The sequence below is a fragment of the Mustela lutreola genome, chromosome 3 (assembly GCF_030435805.1).
Source record: "Mustela lutreola isolate mMusLut2 chromosome 3, mMusLut2.pri, whole genome shotgun sequence".
NCBI classification, from domain to species: Eukaryota; Metazoa; Chordata; class Mammalia; order Carnivora; family Mustelidae; genus Mustela; species Mustela lutreola.
In genome coordinates this window covers 204,775,027-204,790,747 of record NC_081292.1, presented here as the reverse complement: position 1 = coordinate 204,790,747, position 15,721 = coordinate 204,775,027, and the positions used below count along the sequence as shown (strand labels likewise).

Below are 15,721 nucleotides of genomic sequence, written 5' to 3'. Positions count from 1 at the left end.
TCCAGAAAGGTTGACATTCAAAATGGATGGAGAGATAAAGAGCTTCCAAGACCAGCAAGGTTTAAAAGAGTATGTTATCACCAAGCCGATACTACACAAAATATTAAGGCAGGTTCTATAAAAGAAGAAAGAACCCAAGAGTGACACAGAACAGAAATTTACAGAGACAATCTATAGAAATAATGACTTCACAACCAACAGGATGTCAATAAAAATATATCTTTCAATAATCACTCTCAACATGAACAGCCTAAATGCTCCCATAAAATGGCAAAGGGGTTGCAGATTGGATAAAATGACAGGACCCATCCATATGCTGTGTTCAAGAGAAACATTTGGAACCTAAAGATTCATCCAGATTGAAAATGAAGGAATGGAGAATTATCTTTCATGCCAACGGGCCTCAAAAGAAAGCTGGGGTATCGAGTCTCATAACAGACAAATTAGATTTTAAGCTAAAGACTGTAGTCAGAGATACAGAAGGACGCTACATCATTCTTAAAGTGTCTATCCACCAAGAAGATCTAAGAATTATAAATATTTATGCCCCTAATATGAGAGCACCCAACCACATAAGCCAAATGTTAATCAAAATAAAGAGTCATATTGACAAGAATACATTAATTGTAGGGAATCCTAACATGCCACTCTCAGTAATAGATCATCTAAGCAGAAAATCATAAAGAAACAAGAGCTTTGAATGACACATTGAACTAGATGGACCTCACGGATCTATACAGAACACTCCATCCTAAAACAACAGAATACTTATTACACTGTATATGTGAACCACATCTTTTGTATCAATTCATCTGTTGAAGGACATCTCGACTCTTCCACAGTTTGGCTATTGTGGACATTGTTGCTGTGAACACTGGGGTGCAGGTGCCCCTTCTTTTCACTACATCTATATCTTTGGGGTAAATACCTAGTAGTGCAACTGCTGGGTTGTACGGTAGTTCTATTTTTAATGTCCTGAGGAAACTCCATACTGTTTTCTAGAGTGGCTACAGCCAGTTGCATTCCCACCAACAGTATAAGAGGGTTCCCCTTTCTCCACATCCTCACCAACAATTGTTGTTTCTTGTCTTGTTAGTTTTTGCCATTCTCACTGGTATAAGGTGACACCTCATTACAGTTTTGATTTGTATTTCCCTGATGGCTAGTGATGTTGAACAATTTTTCATGTGTCTGTTAGCCACTTATATGTCTTCTTTGGAGAAGTGTGTGCTCATATCTTCTGCCCATTTATTGACTGGATTACTTGTTTTTGGTGTTGAGTTTGAGAAGTTCTTTATAGATCTTGGATACCAGGCTTGTCATTTGCAAATATCTTCTCCCATTCCATGTGTTGCCCCTTAGTTTTGTTGACTGTTTCCTTCACTGCACAAAAGCTTTTTATATTGATGGCATCCCAAAAGTTCATTTTTGCTTTTATTTTTTAACAATCTTTATTTATTTATTTGAGAGAGAGACAAGGATAGTAACAGAGCACACCAGTGGGGAAGAGAGGGAAAAACAAGCTCATCATTGACTAGGGAGCCGGACATGGGGCTCAGTCCCAGGAACCTGGGATCATGACCTGAGCTAAAGGCAGATGCTTAATCAACTGAGCCACCCAGGCACTCCCCAAAACTTTATACATTTGGAGATTTACAGTCCATTCAGTCTAATCATATATAGTGTGCTCCTATATTTTAAGGACAAAATGTAAATTATACAAACAGGCATCTAAATTTGAGAATCAATGCAATGGGATAGTTTAAAGTTTAAGCGACAATGCATTTCACATTAATTTGCTAATTAGTAATGCTGTGTTTTGAAAATATGTGAACTCAACTGGTTATATTGACTTTGATTAATTTATTATAAATATATATGATTTAATCAGTAATTTTAATCTTCAGGAGATACATATTGAGATGAAAATAACCTTTTATATCATTTTTATTTCAAGTGTTGCTAAACTTAGAATTTACAAGCATTGACAAGAAAAAGAAAATCATTCGATTTTAGAGGTAAGTTATATTTCAAAAATATAACTCAACTATTCATGGACTCCTGTCTTTATAGTAAAAAAAAAAAATTAGATTCTTCTACTCATTTCTGCAAAACATTTAGATTCTTCTACTTATTTTTGCAATATCTACTTATTTTTGCAATATCACCTAAATAAATGTTTACTAAAATACCCAAAACATAAAAAGATTTTTACTTATGACATGTTCTGAATGTAAGTATTAAAACTTTAAAATATTAAAATTTTAAAAATTTAAAAAAATGTTTTTTTGTTGTTGTCAGAGAAGATACCAGTTTTAAAGTTTTTAACAACCCATTACTGTTGTGGGTTAAATATCGACCCTCTCAAAATCCACATCCACCCAGAAACTGAAAATGTGATTCTTCTTTGGAAATAGGTTCTCTGCAGGTGTAATTAGCTGAAATTTGGTAGATGAAATGAGCCTGGATACCGGGTCCATCCAGTTTTGTTAGATGAGCCAACTTTCAATGTCCATCCTAAGATAGTTATTTCCAGCAACAAGGTGACAGTATGTCTCTCTAAATATCTTTCATGTTCACAGGGATGCACAGTTCATTCTTGTCCTCTTCACAGTCATCCTAGCAACCAGTTCCCTCTGCACTTTTCAACCTTCCCTTAACTAATTTGAATACCCTCCTTTGGGGCACAGACTAATATGACTCTTTCCCACAACCCACCACAATTTCAGGAGACAAATATGGTTTCCATAGGCCGTTTCTATCCATATCTACAAAAATTGCTTATGTTCTTTTTCTCTGTATATTTTAATACCATGCTGTCTGTTACATAACATCTCCATTAACAACTTTGGGTTCTCAACGATGAAAATTTATTGTACCATGCTTTTGCTTTTAGGCGCCACCGATTTCTCATACCGATACTATATCTACTTTGGTAAAACAGCACAACGCATGATCATATAATCCAGTGGAAGATACTCAGCTTGTATTATTTTTCTAGACACAATGATTTGTCAGAGAATATCTGATTAGTCATGAAAAGCAAAGTAATCCCAATTTTATACTTTTAAAAAAGCTATTTGGAAATGTATATTCTAATCACATGACATAAATCTGGAGGTATAAAAGGTTATTGCTGCTATAGTTATCTTGAAATCAACAGAAAATTTAGAATTTAGTATGTCAATATTTCTTTGATATTTTTTTCTTTTTTTTACTCAAATGGGATCAGTGCCATCTAAGAATTTGATCTGCTAATCTAACATCAGTGTCTAGTATTCCGTAGTTTCCACTTTGGCTTTGTGACGTTATGGGATTTTTCAAGACCACAATCCCCATTTTAAATAGTGTCCATTCTATTCCTTATTTTCTTAATTGTATTTTTAATTTCAAAATATCTTTTTTTTCAAAGAACTTGATCCTGTATTCCATACATTTCATATGAGTAACATCTCAAAAAGCATTGAAAATCATTATATATGGGTGCTGTTTATTTTTCCATGAAATTTACCTTCATATGATACAGTTTCATAATTTGCTTAGTATCTTTCTGTCACTTTAAACCAGTGCAGTTTGCAGCATTAATTGTTTATTGGAATCAAGCGAAGGGTTTTTAACAATTCACAGACTTGCTATGCTATGAGCAATTAAATTAGAATATCTGGGTGTGGGTCCTGGCACTGATATTTCTTTAATTCCACCAGATCATCCATTGCTCAATAGAGAGCTCCTGTTCTAAATAATAAATAACCTTTCTTTGACTACATGTCTATGTATTCAATCATACTGAAAACTATCATCACATAAAATGGTGATCAATTCAAGCTACTGGATTTTTCTAGGTAGTTGTAGTTCAGCAGGAAGTGAGAAAGGCGATCTTTCTTTCCCCTCTGACTAGAATTTAACATGTATATGTGCTGGAAATTACAGAATAATGAGTTCCTTGTCTATGGACTCTATGTATAATTGAGAAAGGCCATGCTCTGTCAGCTTCCCCAAAGGGGAATACAATTATTTTCCAATGTCATTAGGATTAGTGTGTTGCAAGGTTATGGGAGAATCTTCCTCATGCTTTGTGGGATTCAATCCATTTCATTCCATCACCCCCCCCAAAGCAGCTATGAATTTGATCATTCCTCACATACTGTTCCACAAAGAAAAGTTGCCCACCCCTGGCTATTGACTCTATTGTTACTTCTGGCCATGCATCAAAACAGACTGAGATTTTGCCATTGTTTAACAACTAGTTACTGATTACTTCTGATTGCTCCTTTTTATGGTTGATAGAAAGCAGTCATAAACAGGTTCCTTTCACCTACCAACTTTCCTGATTTTTCAGCTATATCTGCCATTTTTGTAATTAGAACTTTTTCTTAGTTGTATCTTAACAATAACATATATTTGGCTTATAGCTGTGGTTTTAAGTATTAAATCATGAATATGATCATCTGATAAAAATTATAGTTTATTTCAATCTGGAATTTAAACCAGATTATAGTAATTTATATAGTATTTCAAACTTTTAATTTTAAGAATTAATTTCAATATTTGCATTGATTTTGGTAATTACATATAAACTTAACTGATTTTAATATTCACCATCAGATTTTTTTTCTCTTCTGCAATTTCATGATTCATAAATTACAATCCATTTTTATATACTCAAAAAATGTTTTCAGGAGACATTAAAACTCGTTATTTTCTGATTCCTTATTAGACAAAAAAAATCTGTTTTTGTGGTAATCAGATGAGACCTTAGTTGCTTCTATTCAAAACAAAAATATTATTCTATTGTCATTATGCATTGACTACAGGAAGTCAGAGTGGTTTCTTTTGAAGTAATAAGATATTAAACACTTCTCCCTGATGCTTAAATTTTAATATTTTATGTTTTTATTTTTACCATTTAACTAGGATGAAATTTTGCATAAGATTGATCTCATTTTAAAATGTGGTAAAATCTAACTGACATATATCCACATTATTTTAGCACCTAAATATTTCCCTCCACTTTAACCATGTTTTTATTTCTGTTTTATTTCCCTACACATTTTAGATTTATCTGTACATATGTTTTATCTTGTCACTTTTCAACAAATTTACTAATAAATAATTTATATACAATTTAAAATATTTCTTCAAAGAGTTCAATGAGTTATGCCAAATGGGTATACCTGTGTAAACATTACACAGTCAAAACACAGGATATTTTTTTCCACCCAAAAGTTCCCTCATACTTATTTGCATTAGATGCCTGCTAACCGAGGCCATAGTGGTCATTTCTGTGTTTCTGTCACTATGAATTAGTTCTGCCTACTCTGGAACCTCACACAACAATTCATGCAGTTAGTTCTGTATTGTATCTGGCTTTTCTTGACCAACATACTGCTGCCATTTGAATTTTCATAAACATTTTTCTTTATTTTATTTTATTTTATTTTATTTCTTTTCAGTGTTCCAGAATTCATTGTTTATGCACCACACTCAGTCCTCCATGTAATATGTGCCCTCTATAGTACCCACCACCAGACTCACCCGATTCCTAAACATCTTTCTTAACTGTTTCCTTTCTCAGCCTATTCTCTCTGCATCATGCTATTGCCTTGCATATTCTTCACATTATTCTATCTCATCTGTGCCTCCTCCCTTTTATCCTTTTAATTCTTTCTCAGAGTCTCAATGTAAAATTTAATTTTGTCCATGTCTTTAGGTTCTGTAGCAAATATGTATTTTAGAAATGCTATTTATCTTTAAGAATCATATTCATGTTTATTTTGTGCTGCCTATTTTTTTTCATCTAGATCTAATAAAATTAGTTCACCTAACATTAACATTTTGAATGTTAATTCAAACTAAGACATAGTCATTTTTCATCATTGTTAAGACTTAATTTCTGCATTTAACCTGTCTCCACATTAAGTCTAATTTGTGCTGGTAAAATCTCCCATATCTGAATGATTAGAGGTTATTTATATTTTCCAACCTAATTTCTATTATTACCATGCCTTCCTGTAGAGCAACTTGGCCAAATCACAGAGGAAATTGCTGGTATCTCTACCTCTTATCTTTGTTTCAATACCTGGCAATTAAATTTCAAAAGCTATGCCTCCCACAAAACTATTACTTACGTCTTCCCACACTCCTTTCTTCCTAGTTCCCCTCTGATAAAGTTTCTAAATTTGGGAAACATAAACTTCAGTTAGATAATACAGTATTTGGAGTCCAGGGGAAAAGATGAGGTTAAAGTCACTCAAAACACAAGCATGTGGGATGTCTGGGTGGTTCAGTTGGTTAAATGGCCGACTCTTGATTTCCACTCAGGTCATGATCTGGTCATGGGATGGAGCCCCACATGGTCCCCCATGCTCAGCAGAAAGTCTGCTTGAGATTCTCTCCCTCTTCCTCACCCTCCCCTTCTCCCCACCTTGCATGCATGTGCACTCTCTCTCTCTCAAATAAATAAGTAGATCATTTTTTTAAAGGCTATATTTTATGGAAGTTAGGAGTAAATATTGAAGTATAGGTAACTCAGATATTTACTTGCATATCTATATAATAATATATTAAAAAATTTAAACACCACCATGCTTTAGAAAGCAAATGTCTTTATATTGGAACTCATGATTTTTTTTTTCTGTACCTGATTATTTTTTCTTTCCTGATTTGGTTCTTTTTTTTTCCTTCATATTTTTTTTTTAAAGATTTTATTTATTTATTTGACAGAGAGAAATCACAAGTAGACGGAGAGGCAGGCAGAGAGAGAGAGGAAGGGAAGCAGGCTCCCGGCTGAGCAGAGAGCCCGACGCGGGACTTGATCCCAGGATCCCGAGATCATGACCTGAGCCGAATGCAGCGGCTTAACCCACTGAGCCACCCAGGCAGCCTTCCTTCATATTTCTATAATGATTCTTTTCCAGCTAAGATATTTTTCCATATAAGTCTTAGAAATATTTTGAAGTAGGAAAACATGCCTTGTGAATTCTGTTTTAATGTCTATATGCAGAAAGTCTAATTATATCTATCCATTCTGAGTAAAACATATTATTGAATCTTTCTCAGTCAAACGTCTCAGATATGGTTGTTATTTCTTGGTAACAGAGTTGAATTATGAGCACACTTAAGTTATTTCTACTTCTAAATAGCAAATTCAAATTACATATAATGTCACACACAGTAATTACTTGTTAGTACTTAAAATATAAAATTTAAAAGGAAATAATAAAAGGTCTTTTGAAATAAAGGAGATCAGTCAATGTTCTCTGTTTGTATTAAATGGACACTATAAATGAAATAATACAATCTCAAGTACCCATTTGTATGCAAAAAACTGATTTGTATGCACACACTACTCTTCTTCATGGGAAAGATTTCTTAATGAGCAGGGGTCAAAGCAATTTCCAATTTCCAATTTCCAATTTCCAATTAACCTTTACAAAAAACATGAAACTCAAAATAAACTTTTTCTGAATATTAAGACAATATCATTGATAATTTGAAGAAGTGCTGCAGTGATGAAAAACTATTAAGACACAAGGTAAAATCTGAACTCCTTTTTTAAAAGAACAGAATCTAAAAGAAATTCAATTTTGATTTATTTAGCAAGAAGTATTCTTTTTATTATGAAGCAGTTCCCTTTTCTGCCTATAGAAACATTAGAGAACTAATATATGATATATGCTAAAGAGTTAATATATAACATTATTAGATGAGATTCTACACTGTCTTTAAGAATTGTATAACTACATTATGAGGAGGAAAAAATTAACATTCAAGGGCCAGAATAAATTTTTACTGTTCTTGAAAAAGTTTACAGTAGATTTAACTAGGTGTCATTATTTTGTATTTCCATAGTGACTTAAGTATCTCCTTCAGTGACACATTACCTTCTTAATTAATGGTTTAACTGCTACCAGACTATAAATCTATAACAGGACTTTAGGGTTTTTAACTTTTACTTACAAAGGGCCAATGAATTTGGTGTATGTTTTAATTCTTGATAACAGTGCACACTGCCTCTAGTTAGGTCAGGAGTTATAGATATTCTATGGTCTATTGTCTATGCGTGTCTAGTGTAATATCTGTTTGACTATTATATCACTCTTTAAAATGATCCAAAGTGTAGTTCAGATGAGAAAAACTATCAGCTATTTTATTCTTATTAATATCAGTTTTCACATTACACTTGTCCTTTTTATCAAAATATGTTCCTGAAATTTAATTTCTTATATAATGCAGCTGAAGTTTTTTCTTTGTTAAGTTTAAACTCCAAACTTATACCAGGAATAAAAAAGAAGACATACAAAAGAATTTCAAATTCAGTTTCACTTCTACCAGAGCTATTCAAGACCAGGCACAGGGTGAAGACGTGTGATAGAAAAGGGTGTGTTATTAGACCACTGAATCTTTTAAGGAAATGTGAGGTTTTGAAAAAAAATAAGGAGCCATATCAAGAGAACTCAGACAAAATTGAAGTCCATCAGACTGGGTTGTTTTCTTTAATTTTCTTTGACATGCAAGTTATTTCCTTGTGCCCGTTTGGTATTTGCAGCTACAGTGATTATAGATACAAATGGCTCAATCGAGAGTACTAGTTAAACTCCAAGAAGCTCAAGTTCTCCTTAATCCACTATGAACTAGAAGTGAGGATTTTAGGCCATTAAATTAAAGACTCTGGAACAACATTCATTCAGATTCATGGGCTGCATTTATCAATTTTTTCTCTAAACAAGATTCTCTTGGATAAAAGCAGCTAAATAAAAAATGCATAAACAAATACCTCTCTAAAAACCAGATTAAGGAAGTTCACCTACGAAACTACAGTTTTGACTTAGAATAATAATGTACTCTAAAATATGTCATGATCTTTTATCTCAATTTAGATAACTTTCTCTATGCTGTTTCATTTATTATAGTAACAAGAATTACAGAAATGTAACTTTTCGTAGGGCAGGCTATTTAAGGAAAAATTTCAATATGTGAAAGTATGTCAGTTGAGTCTATCTACTGAAGCTTTTTACAATGCCCATGATGGTGTTCTTGCCTTAGTCCCAACAGTTACTGAGGCCAAGACATACAATTTGAGTAATTTAAGGAATATTTCCATATCCCACAAATGATTTCTCCTGAAGGTTTTTCTATCCCTGAAATTCATAAGAATTTATTTAGATTCATAACTAGCACAGATGTCTAGTGGCTTGTCATCAAGTATTAGGTGAATGAATTAAGCAAATATTACACGAGGTAAAACATTACTATACTCTCGATTATTAGCTCAATTCAAGAGTTTTCATCAGGTACCTATGAGAAGAAAGTGTATATCAGACGATCACGAATGTCTGGGTGGAGGCAAGTAGATTAAAGAAACTGAAACACCAAAATCTTGAAGGGACCAGGGAGTCGTCAAGCCTGCAGCATCAATGAAAAGGTTCATATTTTCAAAAGTCAAGAAAGGGGTTTAAAAACCAATAGATTAGTACGAAGATAAATTCAAAATTTTAACTTAAATTAATATTTGCCATCCATAAGTGTTTGTAGACTGCATTCTATTAAAAAAAAAAATCCCCCAATTCCAGCTCAGTACCTAAATTTCAGGGAAATTCATAGAAAAGTAATTTGACAGATTGTGAAAATGGAGGATTTGAGGAGTACCACTGCAAGGCAGGCCTCTGCATATATTCTACCTAACAAAATACGTCTGGAATAATCATTTCTGGTAATTTCTAAGGTAAGGAATATATGTAGGCCCAGAGTGGAAGTTCAAGGGTATTCTGTATACCTTATAGGCACAACTATTTGAAGTGCCTTCTCCAAAGTTAGCCATAAAAGATTTTGAGGTAATCTATTGGCCTTATCACTTTACAGCCTCGCAAATGGCAATAAAAAAAAGGCAAAAAATAAAAGAATAAAGGAATTTTAAAAAAAAACAATAAAATCACTGTATCTATCATCCATTTATCTATATCTGTATAGATAACACATAATCTAACTACCTATTGCTGAGCAACAAACCACCCCCAAACTTAACAGTTGAAAACAATAAGCATTTATTATATCACAATTTCTAGGAGTCAAGAATTCTCACAAGGCACAAATTAAACAAGTACTTCTAGTTCAAGAACCCATAAAACTGACAGACAAGCTGCAGTCTTATGTGAAAGCTCAATCCGGGAGGGTCCACTTCTAAATTTGTTAGAGGCAGTTAGTTAGAATGCCTGGAGGACAGCAAAGGGGAAGTCATAGCCAGCTCCTGGGAAAGTCAGAGGCCTGTCCTGACTTTCAAAACCGCAAGAAGCAAAATCAAACCGGACAAGCCTGAAATGGTGAATACGATGTCAGGAAACCCCTGACGAAATAAAAGAAAGAAAAGGCATGAAACACTGCTTCCAAGAGATCCCGGTCTCAAGTTATACTACCTCTTAGTTAAAAACTCTCAATAAAAGATAAAAACCCAGACCCAAACATGGAGCTCTCTCTCTTGAGTGACCCTCTCTCACATCTCAAGAGTGTACTTTCACTTTAATAAACTTTCTTGCTTATACTGCCTATCTGCTGTGTTGTATCTGTCTTTGAATTATTTCTCATAAAAAGAAACATCTTTTACATGGGCTGGGTGAAGGCCTCAGGGTTTGAGGTCTCCTTACCACCCAGCAATAAACTCACACACATGACAACTGGTAGTTCTTAGGTCCTCTCTGGCTACTGGCTGTAGACATCAATTCTTTGTCATACTGGTCTCTCTGTAGGGTTGCATATAACCTGGCAGTTTACTTCCCCAAGAATTTGGAATTCAGGAAAGATTGAGAAATGAGTCTCTCAAGGCAGAAACAAGAGTCTTTTGTATTACCTAATCTGAGAATTAACATTCCATAACATCTACAATATTCTGTTCTTTAGAAATGAGTTAATAAAACCACATGCAGCCCATGGTCAAAAGAAAGGGCTAATACAAGGGCATAAATATCAGGAAATGGAGATACTCCTTGCCATATTCACACATAATAGCATAAAATGAACTATTGGACTATTATTTATTTTATTTTTTAAAAGGGTCATTTAATTGGCTAACAGAAACTTGAAAAAAGGTTCATCATCATTAGCCATCAGGGAAATTCAAATCAAAACCACGCTGAGATACCAACTTATACCAGTTAGAATGGCCAAAATCAATAAGACAGGAAACAACAAGTGTTGGAGGGGATGTGGAGAAAGGGGAACCCTCTTACACTGTCGGTGGGAATGCAAGTTAGTACAGCCACTTTGGAAAACAGTGTGGAGATTCCTTAAGAAATTAGAAAAGGAGATACCCTATGACCCTGCAATTGCACTGGGTATTTACCCCAAAGATACACACGTAGTGAAAAGAAGGGCCACCTGTACCCCAATGTTCATAGCAGTAATGGTCATGATCACCAACTGTGGAAAGAACCAAGGTGCCCTTCAATGGACAAATGGATGAGGAAGATACAGTCCATATATACAATGGAGTATTATGCCTCCATCAGAAAGGATGAATACCCAACTTTTGTATCAACATGGATGGGACTGGAAGACATTATGCTGAGTGAAATAAGTCAAGCAGAGAGAGTAAATTATCATATGATTTCACTTCCTTGTGGAGCATAACAAATAGCATGGAGGACATGGGGAGATGGAGAGGAGAAGTGAATTGGGGGAAATCAGAGGGGAAGATGAACCATGAGAGACTGTGGCCTCTGAGAAACAAATTGTGGGTTTTGGAGGGGAAGAGTGTGGGGGGGTTGGGTGAGCCTGGTGGTGGGTATTAAGGAGGGCACGTATTGCACGGAGCACAGGGTGTGGTGCATAAGCAATGAATTTTAGAACACACACATATGCAAGTTAATTTTTTTTAAAAGATTCATTTAATTTTGCAGGGGGGGCGGTGCAGAAGGAGAGGGAGAGAGAGAATCCCAAGCAGACTCTCTACTGAGCATTGAGGCCAACACAGGGCTTGATTTCAGGACCCTGAAATCATGACCTGAGCTGAAATCAAGAGTTAGAGACTTAACAGGCTAAGCCATCCAGGCGCTTTATCATTAAAATCATAATCATACCTTTGTTACATGGGCTTTTATGTCTTAAAGACTAAAGGAAGTGAACAACAAATATGGATTTTTGAAGAAAAAAACTGCTTTGGGGGTCTAGAAATATTTTTACCTTTTTTTTTTCCTGCTCATTTCTAGGATTCCTTGAAAAAATCTGCACGTGTGAAGAGTGCGACATAGTGCAATCAGAGCGTTTTATCATGGCTTTCAGAAAGAAATTACCTCTAAATTATGCAAATTGCCCTAATCAACTGGATAAATATGAGTGTGAACAAAACGTAAAGTGTTGTTGAAAATTCATTGATATGCATGTTATCATATTCATCATTCTTATTGTTAGTCAACGGCCTGTGAGAGCCCCAGGAAAATACGGGTTTCCTGTTTCAATTTCTCTACTCTCCTATTTATCTATGCTTTGTTGTTTTATTATTGTTACTGTCAGTCAATTTGACAACAAAGTATATAAAGTCATGAAAAAATAAGTGGGTGTAATATTGTTTGTTGACTGATTATGTGAAGAAGCAGTTTGATAATTTTTATAGTTTTTCAGTTTAATTGACAAAGAAATTGATGTAACTTTCTGGGGAATTTTTATATTAAAAACAGAAACACATAAACAGAAACATTTTTTAAAGGAAAAAATATGCTCTAAACCAGAAATCTAAATATTAGTTAAAAATTACTTTTGAGATGGTGAAAATATACTGACTAAAGTCATGGATAGGGAAAATATTATTTTGTCTATGATTGCACAAAAGTAATCATTGGAATTAGAAAGGATTTTATGCTTAGTTTTAGGCACAGTTACCTTCAAATGAAGAAGAATGTGAAGTTCTTGAGAGCAAGATTGCAAAAATGTTATTTATGAAACAACCTCCATCCCATTTTAAAGTTGTGTTTTATCCAAAAATATACCCTGAAATAATGGTTGATTCTAACATTGATTTTTAAATGCCCCTTTCAGAAAGCATCTAACTCTATTTCTGTGAGAGAAATTTTATTTTCTGAATTTCACATGTTGATTTTTCCATTTTTTAACTTAATGTTTTTATACAAAAACATTTTATTTTATACAAAATTTGCTTTATACAAAAAGCAAAATTCTCACAAGTATGTATTTTCTTATAAAACTCAAAACTCCCAAATCTTTAGTCATTTCTCATGGAAACTATTTCACAATTTATTCTCTTCCTATCTAATTACCCATAGCACATCATTAGAATTAACATGTTTTAAATATCCGTAGGGAAACATAATATTCAATACAGACTTTGAAGTTTACAAGGTTTGCACACATTCATGGCCCTGAAAGAGAATTCTAACTGCATTTAGAATTCTAATAGATATAGTCTTATATAAGGTTAGCATGCTGACGATATTCTACATGTTGCAGTAATCAGGGAATAGAAGGACTATAAGGTCAAGAGGTAAACTTGAAATAGAGAAGAAAAATGAGGCCGGAGACAATTTATTAATGGCTCTCAGGTATCGATGTGGCTGGCTTAAAAATCATGTTACTTCTACCAGGGCTATGCACTTCCTACATAACAAAATTACTTCTCTTTTTGGCAAAAGCTTTCAAATATGTGTCTTCCATGAAGAAACCATCATGTGCTACTATTACAACTCATATATCACACAGGCTGACAGTATATTCAGAGATAAGGCCCTTATTCAGCAAATTTTGCCCAGACCTCAGCACTGTATAAATTACCTGTGTATCTGAAAATTATTAGTATTGGGTCTATTTCTTGGGAGTGTGTCCTTTATATAGTTTTTGATAAAGTACTCAACTTGAGAATAGTCTTTTTTCCCCTAGTTTGAGGTTTAAGTTGCATATTTCAGTTACTAATATAATAAAGCAAGTAAGTAGATGACATTTTAGAAGATAAAATTTTTATATATAACGTAATCATACACAGAAACATTTTCTTTCTCTTTCTGAAACTTTATCAGACATAATGCAATAATTTAGGAAGACAAGAAATAGCAATGTAAGATGAAAAGAGAAACTTATAAAGCAGAATTTATAAAATATTGCATATTTTCAGTTGGTTCATGAGTACGACATACTTCCTGTTATTTGAATAATTTAAAAATTGAATCAGAAGAGACGTGATAAAAATACCCTGGTTGACTTATTCATTCAGCAATTTGCAGTTACCCAGCAGCATTTAGCAAGTGCTTCCTTTCATTCTGTGTTGTCTGAAACCGACTGGAAGAATAAAAGTGTTTGCAGGCTTAGTGTTTGACATAAGGAGCCAATCAAGATTATTTTTGACTGGGGCACCTGGGTGGCTCAGTGGGTTGAGGCCTCTGCCTTTGGCTCAGGTCATGATCTCAGGGTCCTGGGATGGAGCCCCGCATCGGGCTCTCTGCTCAACAGGGAGCCTGCTTCCTCCCCTCTCTCTCTGCCTGCCTCTCTGCCTACTTGTGATCTCTGTCAAATAAATGAATAAAATCTTTAAAAAAAAAAAAAAAAGATTGTTTTTGACCTATGACACATCCCAAATCTGGAGACTAGTCACATGGGACCCCAAGCAACCAGGGCTGTCTTCTCCTCTTCTCCGAGACATAGCCTGCTCTGTTCTCGGTCTTAAGCACTGACGTGAAGCCTAGGATCTCAAGAGTCCCCACAGTGGTTTCAAGACTCTGACCTTGGTTTCTACTGGTAGGGCACTGGCCCACACCTTTCCTGCCTGACCCAGTAAGCTTGTGGGAAGTGTTGTGCCCAATTGTTAGCAGCATGTTCTCCCCTAACTACCATGGGTACCTTCAGCCATGCAGCCCAGAAAATACAAATTAGTTAAAACAAACAAAAATAAAACAAACAAGAATACACAAATTAAACAACCACCCAGTCAGCCTTGAAAGCAGGAAGCTATTAGTAGGGATGTGACAGGAGGTAGTGGCGCTAATTATCTACATCCTTCTAGGAACAAAGACCATGTTGGTCTTAGAGAGGCACTCACATTCTGGAGATCCTCAGGAGGGGGTTGGTGGCTGGCTGGAGTTGTGATGTGAGTGGCAGTTCTCGGTTCAAGCTCGGGCTTTTATTGGACTTCGTCTCTACAGCTCATTTCAAGAGGAAAGCAAGCTGAATGAGGTCTCACGACATCATTGGATAAGAAGAATGTAATTGTGGTCCCTGCTTTTCTGTCTAGACTGTCTATCCTTCTACCCTTAGAAATGGCTTTCTTTCAGATTATCACGGGCAGGAAAGGGAGGAAACACTGACTCACTCTTGACCGGTGTTTTTAGACATAAACATGACTCACTTTAAGCAAGGGACTATTTTGGATCACTATTGCTTTATATTACCTTACTAGTAACAAACCAAAGACTGAAAACCTATAGTGACCATTTTTAAAATCTGCTTTCTGAACTCAATAGGATATTCAAAACTAAAGATTTTTAAACTTCTCATGATTACACTCACCTGAAATGTGTATTGCTTTGGTGTTTTGAAGTATGTTTGGTCTCAATTCTAAATAATGATTCCAACAGATAAACTACATAATTTGGCATGTTTTCATCTGTAATTCTGAAGTAATTCCTTATATAGTTGCTGCATTAGGTGAGATAATGTATGTCAAATGCTTCGCACGGTGACTGATATAAATGCTCATTGCATGCTTGTTTTGATCCTAAATGATAAC

At 34.7% G+C, this 15,721-nt stretch overlaps 1 long non-coding RNA gene across 2 annotated transcripts in view; it reads right to left on the bottom strand.

The window, feature by feature from the left end:
- LOC131827641 (uncharacterized) overlaps positions 1-15,243 on the bottom strand; it is a 90,272-nt gene extending 75,029 nt beyond the window's left edge. For both annotated transcript variants that reach the window (XR_009352096.1, XR_009352097.1), the window contains exon 1: positions 15,035-15,243. This is a non-coding gene — a long non-coding RNA (uncharacterized LOC131827641). The remainder of the gene's footprint in view (positions 1-15,034) is intronic.
- Between the last annotated feature and the right edge of the window lie 478 nt (positions 15,244-15,721).